This window comes from Passer domesticus, chromosome 1, assembly GCF_036417665.1.
Source record: "Passer domesticus isolate bPasDom1 chromosome 1, bPasDom1.hap1, whole genome shotgun sequence".
NCBI lineage: Eukaryota > Metazoa > Chordata > Aves > Passeriformes > Passeridae > Passer > Passer domesticus.
The window spans coordinates 94,265,690-94,286,027 of NC_087474.1; the positions used below are offsets into that span (position 1 = coordinate 94,265,690).

At 36.7% G+C, this 20,338-nt stretch overlaps 1 long non-coding RNA gene across 3 annotated transcripts in view; it reads right to left on the bottom strand.

The window, feature by feature from the left end:
• Window positions 1-20,338, bottom strand: part of LOC135288855 (uncharacterized) — an 83,110-nt gene that overhangs the window by 26,292 nt on the left and 36,480 nt on the right. The window contains exons 2-3 of one of the 3 annotated variants that reach the window (XR_010351739.1): window positions 13,583-13,711; window positions 10,035-10,171 (exon numbers count right to left, since the gene is read on the bottom strand). The exons of 1 other annotated variant lie outside the window; for it this stretch is intronic. This is a non-coding gene — a long non-coding RNA (uncharacterized LOC135288855). Of the gene's footprint in view, window positions 1-10,034; window positions 10,172-13,582; window positions 13,712-20,338 lie in introns of those variants that run through there. One more of the 3 variants, XR_010351738.1, reaches the window with a different exon arrangement.

Below are 20,338 nucleotides of genomic sequence, written 5' to 3' on the forward strand. Positions count from 1 at the left end.
TCCGTTTCCAGGAAAAGGAACACAATTTGTGTGCTGAATATCTCACGCAGATTTTCTCTGTTGTTTTACACCATAGCTATTTTATGTTACAAAAGCCTGTTCCAATGGATTAATAATGTTGTGTAGAACAGCATGATTTTCCCCACTCATTCAAAAGAAGGAAACTACAGTCCATAAATGATCTAATGATCCTGGAAACTGTATTTTAAGGAGTCTCTCTCAACTGTGAATTAGTCAACACACCATAAAGAAATCTCTTTTCTAAGTTAGAATGTAATGAAACTGCTGAAAGGATTCTCAGAAGGCCACTTGCAAATAAACATCTTCTTTAGTGAGTTTTGCATGATATTAAGCCTCAACCTCCAGCTTCAGTTATTTCAAGTAACTACACAATTTAAACTTTATGAGAGTGAACAAACCAGAAACAAGATACTTTCACCCTTTAAAATCATATATTTTTTAAGGAAACCCAGAAAACACAATAGGTGGTTCACTGAAACACAGACCTGGTATAATTATTCTTTCAGACTGGGTGTCTTCTCTGCCCTCTCTCGTCTTTGTGCCTATTCTTACTCCCTCCACAGCACATGAATAGACATGACTTATAACCCATCTTAACCACTTTCACTACAATCCATTTTCAATTATTCTTGTCCTCACACTGTTTGTCAGCTATGATGACAATTGTAAACCTGGACTCTCTATATTCCGGTTGTAAGGACTACCAAAAGAAGCCAGTTAATGAGGTTTTCAAAAGAGCTGATGTTACTGTTGTTCATATACTCTGATCTAGAGACACAGGAGAAATGTCAACAACATATTCTCCAGAGGTCAAAACAAAAAAAAACAACCAAAAACAAAAACAAATTTGGAAAACAAAAGAACTTTGGCAAAAGTTTTAATGCAAGATTTAATCAACATAAAATGTTTCTCAAAGCATTAACTTGGCCCACCCAACTTAGTGAACCTCAAGCCTATTCAACTCAAAAATTCCTAGAAAAAGGAAGTAGAATAAGAGAAAGAGAGAAAGACAGAAAATATGTAGAAGAGCACACTTACAGTTACCAACTCCTGGGCTCCAGCAGTGCTTAGATAGAAATTCTAAGAGGAGGTAGAGTGTGCTTGCCATATGTTTGCCCTTAAATACCCTGTTGGCCTTCCTGGGCCCTTCCCACAGTTGGGAATCCTGGTCATTTGGCCACTCAGGGCTTAGGGGCTCCAGAAGTGGGTGTGGAGCGCTGCCTCCATGTGCCAGGGATTGGAGGGATTTAGGCTTTAGCAGGATGTGGTGTACAGGACAGTGCCCCACCTCATCACAGGACCTGCCCCTGGCCAGTGCTGTGCACACATATGCACCCCAAAATGTCTCGAGACATCAGTCTTTCCAGTCTCTCACACCAGTGTGACTCAATATTTGTCTTAAAATGGAATGCCTCAGTGGGTCACGCTACCTCCACAGTGGCTTAGCTATTATTCATTTTTAGAGGAAAAGAAGTTAACAAATCAGGGGGAAAAAATCTCCCAATCCAGTATAACACTGGTGTAGCTGTCAGCCTTCATTATGTTCCTAGAGAATTATTTGAGCTATCAAAAAAAGATCTATTTCCTGTGTTTACTTGGTCAACTAATGGTGAAACTCTGAAGAATACAGAACAAAAGCGGCCCCAAAACTACCTCTGAAAATACGGCCTATACAAGGTACAGGAAAGAAAAGAGAGGATACATTTCTTTGTCATCATTAGACATGAGATTGATGAGATATAAGAATCTTTTTTCTTTGTCTTCAGAGATATATTGAAATTATGATATTGCTGCAAAAGAGAAACAATAGACTCTTGCCCCACTTTTCAGAAAACTAAGTGTTCTACTAGTCAGATGGCAAAATCAATAATCATCTCTACAGACACACTGTTTTACATTTTCAGAACCACCCATAAATCAAAATTTCAGACACGGAGACTAGTCCATTTTCAAGCACTGGTGCTAATTTTTGCAAACACATAAATATTTTTGTAGATATCCACAGGTGAATAGTCTTAGAACACTCCAATCTTGTAATAGCAGCAACAGAGTTACATCAAATATAACAGAGTAGTTCTTAAAGTGAGTTACGCTTCACTTGACAATATAAAAGAAAAACAATGGTCTAGAATTCACAGGAGTAAGTGGTAGTATTCACTTCCATGAACAAAAACAATGACAGATCACTGGTCTTCCACATAACTATGGGGAAACTAGCCAAGACAGATGTTACTACTAAGAAAAAATACACAACAAATCTTCACACCTACATCTGTTACCTGTCATGCTGCTTCTACTTTTTGGCCTTGGATGTTATGCTTTCAGGCTGGGATTTTTTCAGAGATTGAAGGAAATGCATTTAAGCACAGAGGGTGAAAGGAAAGAATAGTCCAATACCCAACTATATTCTTACATAAAGCAGGGAGGCTTTATGCAATGAAGAAAAAAAATCGTGACACTAAAAGAAAAAATGTTGTTTTCATATCAAATAATTTCTTTAAAATTTTACACCTCCAATGAAGTTCTAAAAAAGTAAAAACTTATTAGAAAGCAGCACATGTTTGCACATTGAAATCAAAAATGTATTTAGAATGGAACCCTATTCTATGAAATCACAGCTAGAGAAAAGTTATAGAAATTCTGTCATGTAACTCCAGATATTTGTAAATATCTGCTATGAAGGCAGAACAAAATTCTCACTCTTATTTTAATAATTAAAACACAATTAGAGTTTACAGGAGAATGTCCAAGAGCTGGAAGTTAAATATGAAAAGGATTATAAGCATATAAGTGTCCTAAATAAATGTTATTAAATAAAGAACAGAAAAATTAAATACAGAAGGATTTCCCTGTTTTGTTTCCCCTCTATCAACTACAAAATAAAATGTATTTGCAAAGTTTGTAAACAATATCAATTTGCTTAAAGCTACTGTTATATTGACAACATTACTCATTTTACTGAATTCCTCCAAGTTCTCATACCAGTCTCCATGATAATCCTGGAAAAGAATATTTTATCAAAAGAAAAAAAAAAAAAAAAAAAACCAACAAACCAACCAAACAGTTCCAAACCAATTGGAAACCATAAAGAAATTTCATTCTTTCTCTTTGTCTCTAGGGTCCAGGATATAACAGTTCAATTCAGTCCAGAGTAGAAAAAAGGCAGTGATAGAAAATTCAATTAAAAATCCAAATAAAGATTTCTTTTAGCACATTAGTCTTGATAATCCTTAGATACTAGAATGAACTCTCACTGATCAGATATATGGCATTTGAATTCAACAAATGCATGCACATACAAAACCATAACAGATATCACAGAGAGTTTCCAGTATAAATTCAAGGCAATACAAGTCTGGCCTTTAAAGACCTGAGGTACAGCCTCACCATCCAGAAGACAGGATTGAGTTTTATGCAGTTAATGAATTTGGACAGTAGGTACATCAAAACATTCCCTCTTCTCTAAGCATTCCTTCCACGGGCAGCTACTGACAAAGTTATTTCAAAGATTAGAGCCATGCATTAACGAAGACATCATTACCTGATAACACAGTCATTCATATGTCTTACTGCTAATTATTTTTGTCGTTAGAAAATAATGATCTGTGGCTACAAATTTTAACAGGAAGATATCAGTAAAAATGAACTTGTATTAAGCACACAACAAATGAAAATATTTCACAGAATTTCACAGGTTTTAGACCCCACAACATAATGCTAGTAATGATTTTATAAATTTGAGAGATGTAGAGGAAATAATCTATAGAATTTTAAAGACTCGTTAATAAAATTTCTTAAAGGAAATGCCATTGTCATAATCAAAACACTGTATCGTAGAATATAGACTTATGAAAGAAACTATTTTACCTTTTGTTTGTTTGTTTGTTTTGTTGGTGCAGAATGCAGTGGGGCAGCTGGGCTGAAAAGGACTCTTATGGGTGATTTCTATGGACTTTGGAATAGATCCTTAGTTGCTTTGCTGTTATCATGTTTATTTTTATTCCATATAACACTGCTATAGGCCAAACACATTAAGAATGGATAAATGAAATCATACCACAGTGCAAGTGGATACAAACAATAATCCAACAATAATCCCAGTTAAAGGTTTAATTCAAAGTTTGTCAAGTCAGTAACAGAATCCCATTTCTCAAGAAGGTACTGAAAGTACTCAGTACTGACAAAATACTATACTCAATATTTAGGGATGGAAAGGGAAAAGCCCTTCAATTTCTGTTTCTACAATGTAATCAATACTGTATCACCAAAATCACACATTTTAGGCTTACTCTTACAATAAGTCTGCAGACTGAATTTGGGCAAAAAAGTAATTGAAAAATAAAAAATGGTTATACTGCATAACTTTAGCATATATAACTATTTTTAGAGACAAACATTCAGAATGAAAATTTCTATAAATAATCCAACACATACTCTAAAACTAAAGAAACATGTATTTGTAGGCAAGAAAATGTCCAATCTGCTCTTAATGCATCTCCATTCATTTTTTCCCCTGATTTGTATACTCAGTTTCCAGGATCTCCCCACTCCTCTTTTTTTTTTTTTTTCTTTTTCATTTTATGTCTGCTCTAGAACTCCTGTTCTTTTCCCACAAGTCATCCACATATCAATGCATCCACTCCCCAAGGTGCCTCAGAAACATCCATTCTGTAGGGAAAGAGTAAAATTGGCATTCTAATAGTCAAGCATCATTCCCATAAGACAGATCTGACATAGCTTTGCACCCAGAGCATTCACTTGCTTCCAGGCACTATCAACAGGAAACACACTGGCATGATCTATTTGGCTGTCCCAGCCCTTTCAAAAAGCTACAATGAACAGGAACAGACCTGATCAGTCTCTAGGATTTTAAAACAAGTCACAGATTCCTTACAGCCATAACTTTAATGTAAGATACAGGCCAAAATTAGGAATTTGATCGGAGAGACAGACCAGGTGAATCTGTATCTAGAGGGCAGAATATTTATGACATCAATCACAAGCCTTTGCAGCCTGAACTTTAGATTAGAAGAAAGTGAAGGTACAATCAGCTAGCACATGGTCTAGAGATGGCAAAAAGGAATATATTGTATCTTCTAGAAATACATGCACCTTTTTTTTTTTATTTCTGAGGTGAAGTTTGGTAAAGAGAACTCCATAAAGACCAAAACAAGATCAAAAAAGTAACAGCAAATGAAATAAGCCAGAGCTGAGATGTCAAGTCTTACTCCTAGTCTAGAAACTAGTACCAGAATTGTTTAAACCTTCCCTAATATTACCACCCTGATCAGAGAAACATCATAGAAAGATTTTTGCATTGTCAGTTCAACATGAAATATTCTGTTAATTTAATATATATATCAAGCTACAAAAAAAAATGTTTCATGTCAAAACCATGTCAGCAACAAGTCTGCTTACCTGTGAAGACAAATATCACACTGCATTTCAGATGTATCAAGCTGTCACTCTTTAGTCAGCAAAAGATGTTCCCTTTAAATAAGTAACCAGTAAAATATTTTTTCTCCTTTTTCTCAAAATTAAGCTAGCCACCACTTTCAAAAGAATGTGGGGTTTTTAATTCTTAAGTCTAAGGATAAAATGTTTGTTTACTGTACTGTCATTTATGTAATTGAAATTCAGGAAATATTATTTTAGTGCTCTTAAATATTTAAATAGCAAGAGCTATTTGCGAACAAGATTACAGGTTCTATCTCAGATGTTCAAAAACTGGAATAACCTCTGTCAGTAAAACTGTAGTGCTAGAGAGATTAGGGGGATATTTGTGTATCATCTGAAATCTTACCCATCTTTCCTTTTCTTCCAACAAATCTTTATTACAGGCACACAAGTAATCCCTCAACCCACATAAATGTAGCCCCATATACTACAAGGATATTTCTGTAAGGAAGTAAACAAAACAGATTCTGATAAGAATACACTTTTTTTGGCAGCATAATGCAGTCAACTGACAATTTCAACATACTATATAAAAGACACTGCACAATGAAGACTTAGCACCTTAAACCACATCTGTTGCCTCTTCTTAAAATATCATTTGTCCCAGAAGGAATTGTTTTGTTTTATAGTATAACTTGTAAGTGGGCTAACAGTACATTAAAGGAGCCAATATGCATCTCCCTGAACAGTAGGAGTACTAAGCATACACTGCTGAGTGTACACCTGGGGGGTTCTGTTAGTTTGCCTTCCAAATACCAATGATTTACTCACATCCATTCTTCCAAGCACATTAAAAACTAATCACCATTGCTCATCTGGAGAAGAATGGATAAAGTCACTATGGAGAAGAGAATTCTTTTAACTGCAGCATTTGTATCTTGATATTTGAATGGAAAAAAATATGTCGCTGAAAAACCAACGAGGTAAAAACACAGTTCTTACAATAATACCCATTATAAACAGAGATTTCTTTTTTATTTCCTCTTTAAATTGAGGATTAAACAGTAAGAAAATAAACAAACAAAAAAGGTCTTTCAGTGAAGGTCTGAAACTCACATAGGTGAAAAATCACCTGAAAACTCCCACATCATAACCCAAATTCAGTTATCTCTTCCAGTCCTCACATAAAGAAAGAAGCTAATTAAAAGAATTAGTAAGAATAGTCATTCTACAGCATGGTTGCACTGGTTCTTCTCATCACAGAATTCAAATCCCCCATTAAATGTGAGGAAATTCACACACAGTGCTCACTAGGACAGAGGTGACTCTGAAATTACTTTCTGCTAAACAAGGGATTATAACACAAAGGACCGATCCAGGGTTTGATATCTGCTACATCTTTATGCTTCACAGAAGAAAATCATGGACAAAACCAGACTGCTGACAAATCCCTTTATCAGGAAGCAAGTCATAGCCTCGTGTTTAAACATTCACATTAGAGAAGACATTAAAAAGAAGGAAAAATAAAGGGGCTTTTACTACCTTTTCCTGACTAAGATTTAAAATTTTATAAGGCTAAATAAGGTGCCTAAACAGGAAGAAATTGCTTCCACTGAGATGATTGAACAAGGAAACAAACATGTTTTTTTCAACCATAAAACTGCTACCAGTTCTCATTATTTTGAAAACTGGAAACATTCTGTTATAAAATTGTAAGCATGTTCTTCTGTAAAATTTTACACATTGGATATTGTACTTAGAAGTCATCTTTTAAGGTTTGCTTTTTGGTTTGCATGTTTCACACCAGTGAGTCTGCCTCAGCAGAAGATGAGTATGGAGCTCCACCTAAAGGCATAAATCTAAAGTTCTCCTTGAGAAATGTGACCAGCCAACTCACCAAAGTTTCACTTAAAGGGAAAAAAAAAAAAAAAGGGGGAAAAAGGGAAAAAGTTTATTGATTGCAGTGAAGACAGAGCAAAGGGAGATAAAAATCACAGTACCTGTGGAGCCAGAAGCAGTATAGCTCTACCACACTGCACTTCAGCTAATTATATCCTCAGAGTGATTATCTTGGCTTTGGTGCTAGATCAACACAACTACAGAGCTGTACCTCAGTGATGTGGCTTTGTGCAATACAGCACCTAATGGGATGGACATTCCTTGGGTATCCCTCTGAAATTCCACTGCAGCCCAGCATCAGCCTCAGATGTTTCCAAAAAGCAGGAGCACATATGAGACTTATCTTTAACTTTGCACTTCAGCTGTCTTTTGAGCTTCTAGAAATCCAAAGAGTCACATTTCTTTGAGCCTACATCTTTTCAGTCTAGAGTGGAACATTTTAATCTCTGTGCTCAGCTACAATGTTGCAAACCTCAGTATTACAGTTCTCTCATTTGATGAATTACTGGCTTTGTAATTCCTCAAATTAAATCTATTTGTATTAGTTTAATTTATGTTCTTCCTACCTATGCAGAAAATCTGCTCATTTTGTTAATAAAGACAACTAAACAAAGAGGTAAGAAATAATTAGATACATAGCACTTACTCTCTTGAAAAGAAACATTAAAACCAAGATGGGTGTTTACACTACTGGACATAACTGCTGCAATGTTTCACAGTTGTGTTGCCTAAAAGCAGATCTAGCATCTCCTGTTACCCATTCTTTGAACTGCCTGATGTTGTACTCATGGCAAGATGATATTCCAGATGCAAGACACAATTCATTCTGCATGGACATGAGCAATTGCTGCAGTTTCAGAGTTCTGAAACTCACTATACATCATGAGTGAGATCACTATTAGCAAAGGTATTAACTTTACTCATGCATTCACTAATGAAAAGCAATTAGTGAGAAAGGACGTGGCAGTGAGATGCTGCCTTGGTTTATGGCATTTAACAAAAATGGCATGACTTTTTTTACTTTTACACGTGTATTATATTACCAAAAACATTTGGGACTTTGACCAAGATTGACTAAGCCCTAGCACCATTTGTAAAGTGCTAATATCTTCAGGCAGAACCTCTTTACCCTCCTAATGTTTGCTCTACCCTCCTGCACTCTTTCAAAAAGTAGGTTTATATGTACATGAAAAACACCCAGGTGAAAAGCAAAGCATCTTGCTAGTTTGTCTCTCACTGACCACATTTAATGTGCAACTCACAGATGATGAATTCAAAGGGGTCATCTGGTTCTTGATGCTATGCTCACTCTTCTGTTAATATTTTATATTTTATAGTAGGAAGTTTCTAAACTTGCAGACTTGAAAAGGGAGAGAATAGTGAAAAACAAAGAGAGAAGACAAAGAGAAATCCGTGGCTAGACACTAAAATCTGTGGTTAAACACCCACGACAATCACAAACCAATAGAAAGGGGTTTCAAGTAACCACAGACTGGCTACTGTGGCTGGACAGATGAATTTTTAAAAGTGTGATTTTAAATTGTAGTTGCAGGTGATGAGAGCAATTGCTTCTGTTCACCGTGCTGTAAACAATGATGCCAGAATCAACATGGACTTTTTCAATTCTATACACTGCTGCTCAACTGGCAAAGGACAAAAAAAGTTAGGCACTCCACATCTTTCCCAAAGGAAACGCATCTGAGTGAAAAATTGGAAAAAGGGAGTGACTTTTCAGACAACTCATCTCGCTTCTACAGGGCTGCTTTGATTTACTTAATTAGTAAGGCATTCAAAGATAGTCACAGAGCTGCATTATCCTAGGGACACACCCCTGCACCTTCAATGTCAAACAACATTGACACTTGACCATTGTTACTGACTAAATATCACAAAAGGAATGAAAAATGAAGATGGAAGACAAAAACCATGAGAAACAATGAAAGCTGATGAAATCTGAGCAGGAAAAGTAAAATTAGAGTCAGAGGAATATTTCAAATGTCAAGTCAGAAAAGCAACCATCACTGAAAGACCACAATACTTGGGACAAGATAAGGCAAAAATTTTCAACTGTAAATTAGAGGACCAGTAAAGAACAACATGGCTAGAGGATCAGTGAAAATTGTTATACTGACACAACTCGAGGGCTCTTGAAGAAAATTGCACCAAAAAATTTAAAAATCAGTCATGAGATTACAGTAAGGACAAAAGAAATAGGATAGGCAATCAAGAGCCCACTGGGAGCAGAGTAGGTGTTCAGTGTGGGAGCAGGAAAAGCAGACAGCTGGGATAGGGTGGCCGAGTTGCAATGCAGAACAAGGCACCAGTGGAAATAGATGGCTATGTAAAGAGGACTTAGAGCTCTAGTTGTCTTTAATTTCTATATTGTAGATTAAATACATTAAATCTTATAAATATTTTATTATATATATACAATTTGAGACAAAATTTCTGTGCAGAAGCTGGTCTTTATTTTTTCAAGTGATGGATATGAACTGTGGAACTAGAAGCAGAGTGTTTCACATTGAGGTAATTCCTCCTTTCGTCTTTCCCTTTCTTTCACATTTAGCATACAGCACAGATCCTCCAAATTAAAATTAATTTAAAACTGTTTCTTAAATTATTGCATGCATTCTTTGCTGAAGATAACAGTAAAGTACTAAGATACTTAACTGATAAGCAGGAAAAACCCAACAACTTAAATATCCTGGAATAACAGTTCTTTCTCTTGTGCTGTAATACAAACTCTTTCCAGTTTAGTACAGCAAGAGATGCAGTGTTCTGAAGACAAGTTGCAGGACAAGGTCCAAAGGAGCTAGAACTGTAGATGACATTCAGCCCCCACGTCAGAAAATGTCTGAAATAATAATCGAACAAGTTGCCTACTGCAACCATGAAACATCATTCAAACATCCTGAAGAGTGAACAAATAGACCATAATAATTCCAGAGGCAAATATTGGTGCACAGATTTCTCTATTTTTTCCTTTCATATTACAAGCTCCTTTAAATATAATTATTTAGACCTTGTGAGAATTTACACTTATGCCCTCTTGCTATTTATCCTCTTCTGCAAAAGTACTGTTAATTGATACATATGTCTTGTCCAACTGCTTTCAAAGTTGAATGACTTCCAAAATAGACATTTTGAAGTTTTCTTTATGAAAGTAATCACATTATACAAAACACCATTTCCTAAAAATATGCTATATTGTACAGATGAACATTTTCTTTTTAAATCTGTGCAGAACCAACCTACCTGCTGTGCTTTACCACAGAATCCAAAATTATGATGAAAATAAACAGAAAGCTTTTCAACTGTTTAGAAGCTTTCAGCAAAAATTGCTTTCTTTTCAGGAATATGGTCCACCTCCCTCCACTTTTCTTCCCCTTTTGCAAATTTCTGATCAATTTACATACTGATCTTGAAGACTGATAAAACTCTAGAGTGTGTCATGTCTTTACAGTATGAAAACTCTCCAGCCTATCAACATCAGTAGTAGAATGCAGATTGCCCAGAGAAGTTGTGGGTGTCTCCTGCAACAGGGTCTTGTGGAGTGTGTCCTTGTGCACAGCACAGGGGTTGGAACTGGATGATCTTTAAGGCCCCTTCCTATGGTTTTATGGTTTCATAAAACTATGGTTTTATGACGACACACTGAATAAACACTGCAGATGATTGTGCCAAAGTTTGAGCTACTCCATCTGAGCCCAACACAGTAATCCAGCTGGGTCCACCAGATGCTCTCGGCTGGATTCACTGGAAACAGTATCACTGTTCTTCCACTGGTCAAAGCCTCCTTCTTATCTTAGCCTTCTTGATCTCTAACGTAAATACTGAAATAATCTGAGGCATTGCCATTCAGAGGAGATATTCTGTACTAGTTCTCCAGACCAGCAGGTCTGCTAAAAACAATTTTATCCTGAGTGATCACCAGATGCATAAAGTTGGCAATCACAAAGTTACTACATCATACAGAGAAGAACCCTAAACAAGGAACAACAAAGAGTAGTGGGTATCAGACTTGATGCCAGAATGCCATTTGGCAGGCCCTTTGTTCACAGACTTGTCAATGATTTCAGACATCACTCATCCCAACAGAGCTTTATTCCTCACTATTCTGCACATGCAGTTACTGAATATGCTACACTGAAACACCAACATAGCTATTTTCCCCAAGACAGACAAACCATCTGCCTGTCAGTCCTGAGAGCTGGTGCTTGAAGTGATTCCCAGTCTGCTCAGTGCAATAATGAAAGAGGATTTATTTAGGTGTTAGAAGGAACGGCCTACGTGCCCAGTGGCAATGCACATGGGAAGGAAAAGAGTTTGCAGTTGTCACTCATCTGCATTTCAATAGAACCATAAAGTTATTAAGATTGGAAAGCAACTTTAAGATTAAGACCAACCATCAGCTAGTACCACCACCATGTTCACCTCTAAACCACATCCTAAGATGCTATAACCCCACATTTTCTGAACACTTTCAAGATGGTGATGCCAACACTTCACTGGAAGCCTGTTCTAATTCTGGGTCACTGTTTCCATGGAGAAATTTTTCCTGATCCCTAACTAAACCTTCCCTGACATAACTTGAGGGCACTTCCTCTCAACCCATCATTTTGAGAAGTGGGAGAAGAGGCTGAAACCCACCTCACCACAACTTCTCGTCAGATAGTTTCAGAGAGCAATAAGGTTTCCCTTTCCTCCAGCCTAAACAACCCCAGCTCCATCAGCCACTTCTCATGAGACTTGTCCTCTTTACTAACTTCATTACCCTTCTCTGGACACATTCCAGCACCTCAATATTTTTTGTATAGTGAGGGGCCCAAAGCTAAGCAAAAGACTTGAAGTGCAGCCTCAGCAGTGCCTTGTACAGGAGGACAATCACTTCCCTGGTCCTGCTGGCCACACTATTTTTGATACAAACCAGGATGTCATCGGCCTTCTTGTTCACCTGGGCACAGGGCTGGGTCATGTTCCATGTCAATCAGCACCAATGGGGTCCTTTTCTGTTGGTCTGCTCCCCAGCCACTCTGACTCAAGTATAGAGCACTGCAAGGGGCTGGTTCTGATCCAAGTGCAGGACCCAACGCTTTGCCTATACAACTTGTATGAACCTCATACATTCAGCCTCTGCCCATTGTTCCAGCCAGTCCAGATCCCTCTGCAGAGCCTTCCTACCCTCTAGCAGATCTACACCCCTGCACAAAAAAAGGGCTCCTCATGGGGCAGTCCTGTAGTGTATTTAAATTGAGCTCTTAACACTAGACCTGTGACAGGCCCTCTCCAGGTACATGGGCTGCCTCCCCTTAGTAGTAAACTGAAGAACTGAGCCCAGCAGCCTTTAGCTGGCAAGGAGAGTCTTCACTGAAAGGAATAAGGAATAAGCATTAAGAGTTTATGGCCTTCTGGGACAACGATTGAATAATGAACATGATTGTCTTCCTGATTATCCCTAATGGAAGCGCATTTACCTCATCTTATGGTATTATGTCTTGCCCTCACAGAAGGCACCTTTGAACTCCATGTGCATCTGAACAGAGTGACAGCTGATGGACTCTTGGGCAGGACCAATGTCTGACAGTATAATTTTTAATTTCCAACCATTCTCCTGGTTTAGTGAGGGGAAAAAGGCTAGACATCACTATTGATGTCTCAAGTTCTCTAAGACTCGAGCACATATTCTTATGCTGTGTACAAAATATTGTGATTAAATACCTCTCCGATAAAAACTGTTATGCATAATTTTCATAACATGTAAGGTATTATATGTAAAATGATGTCGCTTTAATTCACAAAGGGAAAGTGATAAGTAATGGGACCTAGAAGGGACAAATAAAAGTCAATAAGGAGGCAAATATGAAGACGGGAATTTGAGTTAAATATTTTATTGGTGATGTATACTAGCATATAATTACTTGAATTGATAATCTTATTTTACATATTTATGTGTATACTAATCCTTTTTGCTTTCAGAACGAGCCAATATAGCAATGTTAGTACATATAAGCACCTGAATCACACCAAGTAATACTGACAGCTTGATTGGGAACAATAACTGAATAGCAGACCTGTGGGACTGAGCTTCATGCTGTTAAAATGTGAATTTATACAATATGTTGCTGCTGGGCTTGCCTGGCACTCAGACAACTTTGCAGATGTCAATTTACCTGTGTAATCATATGATAATTTAGTAAAATTAGCATGAAATACTTCAGTATCTCCATATAGTTAGCTCATAATTGTAAAGTAAATATGTACTTACCAAGGTGTTTTCTTGCCCTGTGGTCTCATAGTGACTTTGTTTACTGTTTGTTATGTGTATGTGGAAGGTGTTGAAGCTGAAGTGTCACAGAAATATTACTCAAAACACTGATGAAGGCAAGATAATTCACTGTGAAAGGAGAAAATAAAGTGTGAAGCATCCACTTGCCTTCCTGTACTGTAGTAAATGAGTTTCTTCACTTTGGTAGAAAGGTAAGCATTAAAAAATAAATAAACCACCACTCTAATTAGCTTTATTTATAATCTCTACAATGTTATGTCCTCACCAAAGAAATACAACAACATTTAAGAGGAGATGAGCTGATGTATTTTTGATAATTGATAAAGAGATTTAATTAAAAATCTTTTGGCAAACAGGCATTCACAGTCCTCTACCCTCCCAAACTGTCATGCTAAGATAGTTCTCAGCACACAAGTTTTATCTCAGTACCACCTTCAGATCTTTTGTTTGCTCTTAACCTGCCTTACATAACTTTTCTCGGGTGCCCACAGTGGCTGATGGGCTCACTGTGTTCTCCAGTAAGTCCATTACAGAGAGGACTGGAACCAGAACAAAGCAGACCATCATGTATTCCTTCAGAGGTTATCTCTGCAGCTCCCACCTCCCCACTACCAAAACCTTACTTCATAGAGTTCGTACAGTAAGGTATACTTCCTTGTGAAACCAGAAGTTTCAACTTCCCTGTTTCTATTAAAGTATTTCTAATAATACACATGTACAAACATACACACAACAAGGAAGTGCAATCTTTTAAGTGAAAACATAATGCGATATTGTCCAAATTTTCCCAAAGGGCAAAACAAGGTTTAAACAATTTTAAATGGGACCAAACATCATTGTTGCCTCAGAATGGATAGTTTGTTTTTCAAGGATGGATGTAGCTGCTGCTGTAGTTTTGCAGTCACTACACTGTAGGAAGTTACCTCCCCACCTGTCTACCAATAAGAAAGGCAGGAAAATCCACTCCACTCCTGATATGTCCTGCTAGTAAGCCAAATCACACTCATGAGGGGCAGCCTTTGTTCATGCTGTCATCATGGCATTCTTTTTGCCACAGGAGACTTTCAGAGAGAGGATGATTTACTTCCATCACAGTTTAATCACCAAAGATGTATTACTCAGCACATTCTAATTCACTACAAAACTGTGACTGTTCTAACATAGTTTACAAAAGCTGAATGTGTATCTCTCACTTAGTTTCAGGTGAAAGAGCAAAGTTGCACAATGGCTAAGGCATTAATCAACCAGATCTGAAGCAGGAGACTAGAAAATTAGGATATCTGAAAATAACTGGTTTTAGTTACTTGTAGGTCCTCTGTAATTCCTGGCTATATTGATTCAAATAAGCAAAAAACCACAAAAAACAAAAAGCAAATCAAAACAAAACCCAAAAAAAAAAAAAACCAAAACCAAAAACCACCAAAAAAAAAAAATAGAAGTTATATACTGACAGATTCTTTGCTTAAGACTGACTGTTAGGAAGCTAGGAATATACCCCAGACACTAGCTCCTCCTAAATAAGCATTATTAAGAAAGACATTTTCAGGTTAGGCATCCATCATGAAGCAACCCAGTGCTAGGACATCTAGAAGACCAAGTTTGTATTTCCAGGCTGTGTAAGCCTGGAAATAGCACTTGACCGGCCTAAATAATCAAGTTCTCCATGTGTAGTTTCTTTTCTGTAAATAGATGCTGTAAATGAAAGTAGTCAAGGAAGGAATAAGATGTATTTATTTTATAGTGATAACTAAATCACCTCTGCTTTTACCTGACAGAAATGTTTCATTTGCCAAATGTTGAACACGTATTTCTTAAAGCAGTTCCACAACAGTTTAAAAGATTTCATAGGTGACTGTCTATGATGTTTTCTGTATCTCTTTGTTGGCCAATGTTTGCAATAACTAAAGCAACACACACTGTGGCGTTCCTAGATTGTCTTTTTGTCTCATTCTTTATATGCTTCTACATTAATTTCTTTTTCCTTCACCTTTGGCAGTACTGAGACATATGAATACTCAACCATCTTAATGAACATTTTGAATTTACTATTTTAGTGTAGTATATATTATTTTAACAGGCCAGTCTGGGACCTAGTTCTAAAAAAATCATTCTCCCTAATATTATATTGCTGTGAATTTATATGACTGAGACTTAAGTCTGAGTTTCTATTTATTAGGGAGGATAATCATGGTATTTCTTCCTTTTGGTAAATAGAGCTCATTTAATGTCATTTGCCTATACAGGTGTATACAGAGAACTAGATAATAATGTCTTACAGCTTACACTGTACTGCAGAATTATGATAGCAGAATTCTACACGAGCATAGAGACTGAAAATGATTTTTTTTTTTTTAACATGGCAAACTTTGTATTAGAGGTCTTTATCTCCCTGAATATGCTATGTTCTACTGAGACATGGCTGAGAATAAATTTCATTTATTCATAACAAATGACTCGGTTACATCCCCAGGAAAGGTTCCATCCTAAAAGGTAAATAAATTACATCAGTACAACTGTCAAATTACAACATAATGTGTAGCAAAATTATTTATTGCCAGGATAACAAAAGATATACAACTTATCTTGGGAATAAAAATAAGGAAAACATTCTTGGTGTAATTTGAACAAAATTGATATTCAGCATTGATTGCTAAACATTCAAATATCCTGTACTGATCATTAATAGCAATCTCAACCTCTGTTCAAACTCTATCAGAGGATATTGATTAGCATCATATAACAGTCTAAAGAACAGCAAGACATGCACAATGACTTTTTTCCATTTTCTGCTGCCCACCCTTGTTTCTTTTTTCTACCTTTTTTTAAAGAGACATAAAGCATTAACAACTTGATTCCATTTGAGAATTTCAGTGTCAGTAAATAGGGCCACCTACAGCTGCCTCATGTCTCTGGAAAAAATTGTCCAAAGAGGTTTCTGAGAAACAACTGCTACAACATCTGTGCAAAACAGCCAAAGAAAGCTGGTATAATGTTTTTTTTTTTCAAATTTCTCTACACTCCCTTGCATCCCAGCAAAACTGGCCAGAAATAGTCCTCCTTTCCTCTTCATGCAACACATCTCTTGATAGCAGTTTTAGAGGAGGAGACTACAAAATAGTCCTTTACGCAGTGCTCTCAGACTGCACAATCTCTTTTTTATAAGATGCAACAGGAGAAGGATAGAATTTTCAAATATTAAGGAATAGATTTTTAATACAGACACCAGGATGGAGAATAGTTGTGTCTTATTCTCTATTCTCTGGACAAACAAGTCATGAACTTGGTGTTTACTAACCCACAAAACAGTAAAATCCCAACCACTTTTGATGCCAGAGGCAAAATGCTCATCAGGTTTTGGAGACAGGCTTTTTCTCATCAACAGCAATCACTGCCAATCTGTTCAGCACACACAGTAGCAATAATCATGAATTAGGTGTTTCAGTGCATTACTTGAATTTTAGGATCCCTATTGATCTACTGCTTTGTTTTTAGAACATGTCTTTAAGAAAGCTCATTGTTTCAAATTAATTAATTGTTGTGATTCAGCTCTTTTGAATAGTTTGCCCTAATCAATATTAACATTTAAACATTTATTGCACATAGTTTTTTGTTTCACTCTTACACCACTCTAAAAATCAGTTGATTAGTGTTGGTTATGGGCAATGCACAGAGGAAAGGTGCAACATGTGTAAAGGAAAAAGTTATATGGACAGAGATGAATGCATCCAATGTCCCCAATAGAAAAACTTGCAGTTCCAAACCAAAGAAATCTGAATTCCTTGGGAAAAAACCCACACAGATCCTAGACTTTGAAAGAACAAAAGGACAAGCACTGAATGATATTGCAATAGGAATTGCTGACTATAGCCCTCTGTGGCAGTCACAGTAAGACACAAGCAAGGTGTTACCATTACCTTCAACAGCTGGAAAAAGTCCTATGCCTCCAAATTGCCTCAGTATACACGATGTGTACTCTTGAAGAAACAGGCAGGTATTAATCCCTACTGTGCTAATAAGAAGAGACACCCTAACCACAAAATTAAATTTTGATTTTGTGACTAGTCTGCAGCTTAAAGGTTTTAGGGATTGAAAAGGGAGGAAGAGATGGAGGAAAGAAAAGAAGCATGAAAGAAAAGAGAAAGGAAAATGTAAATGAAGTAATACTATACATCACAGAGTTTCTCAGAAACTTTCAGTTCACAGTAGTGAGAGGTTCGTTTAAAAATTATTACTGAAACCTGTAGAAAAGAGAAAGGGCACTGAAGAGCCGCTTCTATATGCAGGGGTAAAATGATGCTCGATGGTGTAATTCATAAGTAGAACTGGTTTTAAACAGGAAATTGAGCTTGGTACTTTACTTGAAGCCTAAATTATGTACTACAGCACCGCACATATAAGCCTTCCCTACTTTTCTAAATATTTGCATCTTTACTTTGCAAGACAAGACACAAGAGCAAATGCCTTGTCTTGAAAGCAGTAATACCAAATTTGACTTTCAGGTGTCTTAGTTATTAGAATAAATTCTGCATTACTGAAGCAGGTTTAACACAGTTAGGAATATCTGGATGCTTGGAGATTGCAAGACAAAGTCAAAGGTTTTAATCCAATGAACTTAATGGTTCACTACATTGTCAATGTGGTGGGTCTAGTGTTGATTAAATGCCAGTGCACTCACTAAAATATACTTACTGATTTCTTGCTGTGATATAGAATTAGGAGGAAGGTAAACAGGCTCAAGACTTCAAAAAGGTATAAAGAAAAGTTTATTAACAGTGAAATAAATAAGAATAATAAAACTTTTAGCACACTTCTACTCCCACTACAACTTTTTCTTTCCCACTACCAATGTGCAGAAAGAGTTCAGTCAGTTTATCACATGTAGAAGAGTCTTTCTTTAGTTCACTAAGGGAGAGGAGTTCCTCTTGACATTTTAGGGAGACTTTTCCACAGGAAAACAGTTCTCTCATTTCCATGAATAGCAGCAACCCAGGAATCTGCAATTGTGAAGTCCTTTTCGCAGCCTTCCCCCGGCTGTGTTTATAGGCCATTCCAACTTATGGAGTACTATTTTAAGGATGAGCTATTCAAAAGCAAAGGTTCTCTTTATCTATCTTTGAGATCATCTTCATCTCCGGGAACAGAAGTTTTCTTCTTCTTTAGCTGGGAGCAAAGGGTCTTTACCATTCCTCTCTCTCTCTGTTCAAACTTCTCATGGTATCACAGCTACTTTAACATTTGCTTCCTTTAGCATAGATAACTTTGCTCACATCTACAAATTTGAACACTTCATCTCCCCATACTTTCAATGAGTTGCAGGGAAAAAGAGTCTGATGTATCAATTATATATTTTCTATAGCCTTACAAGAGGATTTCAGCCCAAGATTAAGGTACCTCCTCATTCTTCTCCATCTGGGACTTGACTCCTTCTTTACTGACCTTGGCGTCTTTATGTTGTTCCTTTACGTGTCTTTACTCTGTCTTTTTCTTTCAGTTTAGAGAGAATTCCCAGAGTTTGCTCATTTTAAAATGTGCATCTCACAGAGACGGATCTGGTTTTAACTGGCTAATTAACATGCTTATTCTCAAAGCTAACCAGCAACTAGTTTTGCTAGGCACAGAAGAAGCTCTCAGCAGGCTCCCTCAGAAAAGAAATCACTTCTGTGAGTGGCTCCAATGCAAAAGCAGCACAGTCAGTCAAGAAATTATCTCAACAACTAATACCAATTTTTAATGGCTAACTGACAAGTTTCTGAAGCTAATCTACACAGCCTCAACATCCATAAACCTACTTCTATGAATAAATGAATATAATATCCTTATGTCCATTTGCATGTTGCTGACCCCGTTGGCGGGGATTAGAGAGATTCTACTCTATTATGGCTTAAACTATGACACTAAAGTATGTATGCTGCCCAGATTGCACATAGCACTTCTCACTACTAAATGGGTAAGAACTAAAAAGTAAATTCAGTAACAACATTAATTCAATCTGTACAAAAACTTGTGGAGGAACAGAGGGCAAACAATTTCTGCATTTCAGGCTCCCATTTCCAAGTTTTACATATTAGTTTAAAACCATACTGGTGCACTGACTTTGAATTTCTCTACTATGCCAAAAGTTTCTTCTTTTTTGAAATTTTTCAATTAAAAAATGTTTGTTTTAAAAATGAGGGGTTTTCTTACATCTCCACAATTATATCTCAGTTTTACCATAATTGCACAGAAAGATCAAACATTGAGAGCATTGGGCACATAAACAACATGCTAACAATTCGTTCAGTAATTCTGATTTAAAAGCCAATATTTTTATTTTTTAAAAGCAACCTTTTCTTGAAATATTAAGATTCACAGGCAATGTGAGCACCCAGTATGGCTTTGTGGAGAAACATTTCTCACTGTTATCTCTTGTTACCTACATGAAACAGAGAATACTGAGCTCTGCCTCTAATGGTTGCAATGTCTCCAATTCAGGGGCTGTGTATTAAAATTTCCATTTTAATGGAGCCTTTCCATTCCTTTCATTTCCATTTCCTTTAATGTTTCAAAATCAGAATTAAATGCAGCCAAGTACTAATATCACCTTTTTAGGCAGGACTACAAAAGTTAAGGTGAATAAGGCTAAAGATGTTAAATTGCAACCATCACAACATACTTCTAGAAATTCTGTACCTGCACCATCACAGCAATGTTAAAGGACAAGATACAGTTTTCTTTAAGACAGCAAATCACAAAAAA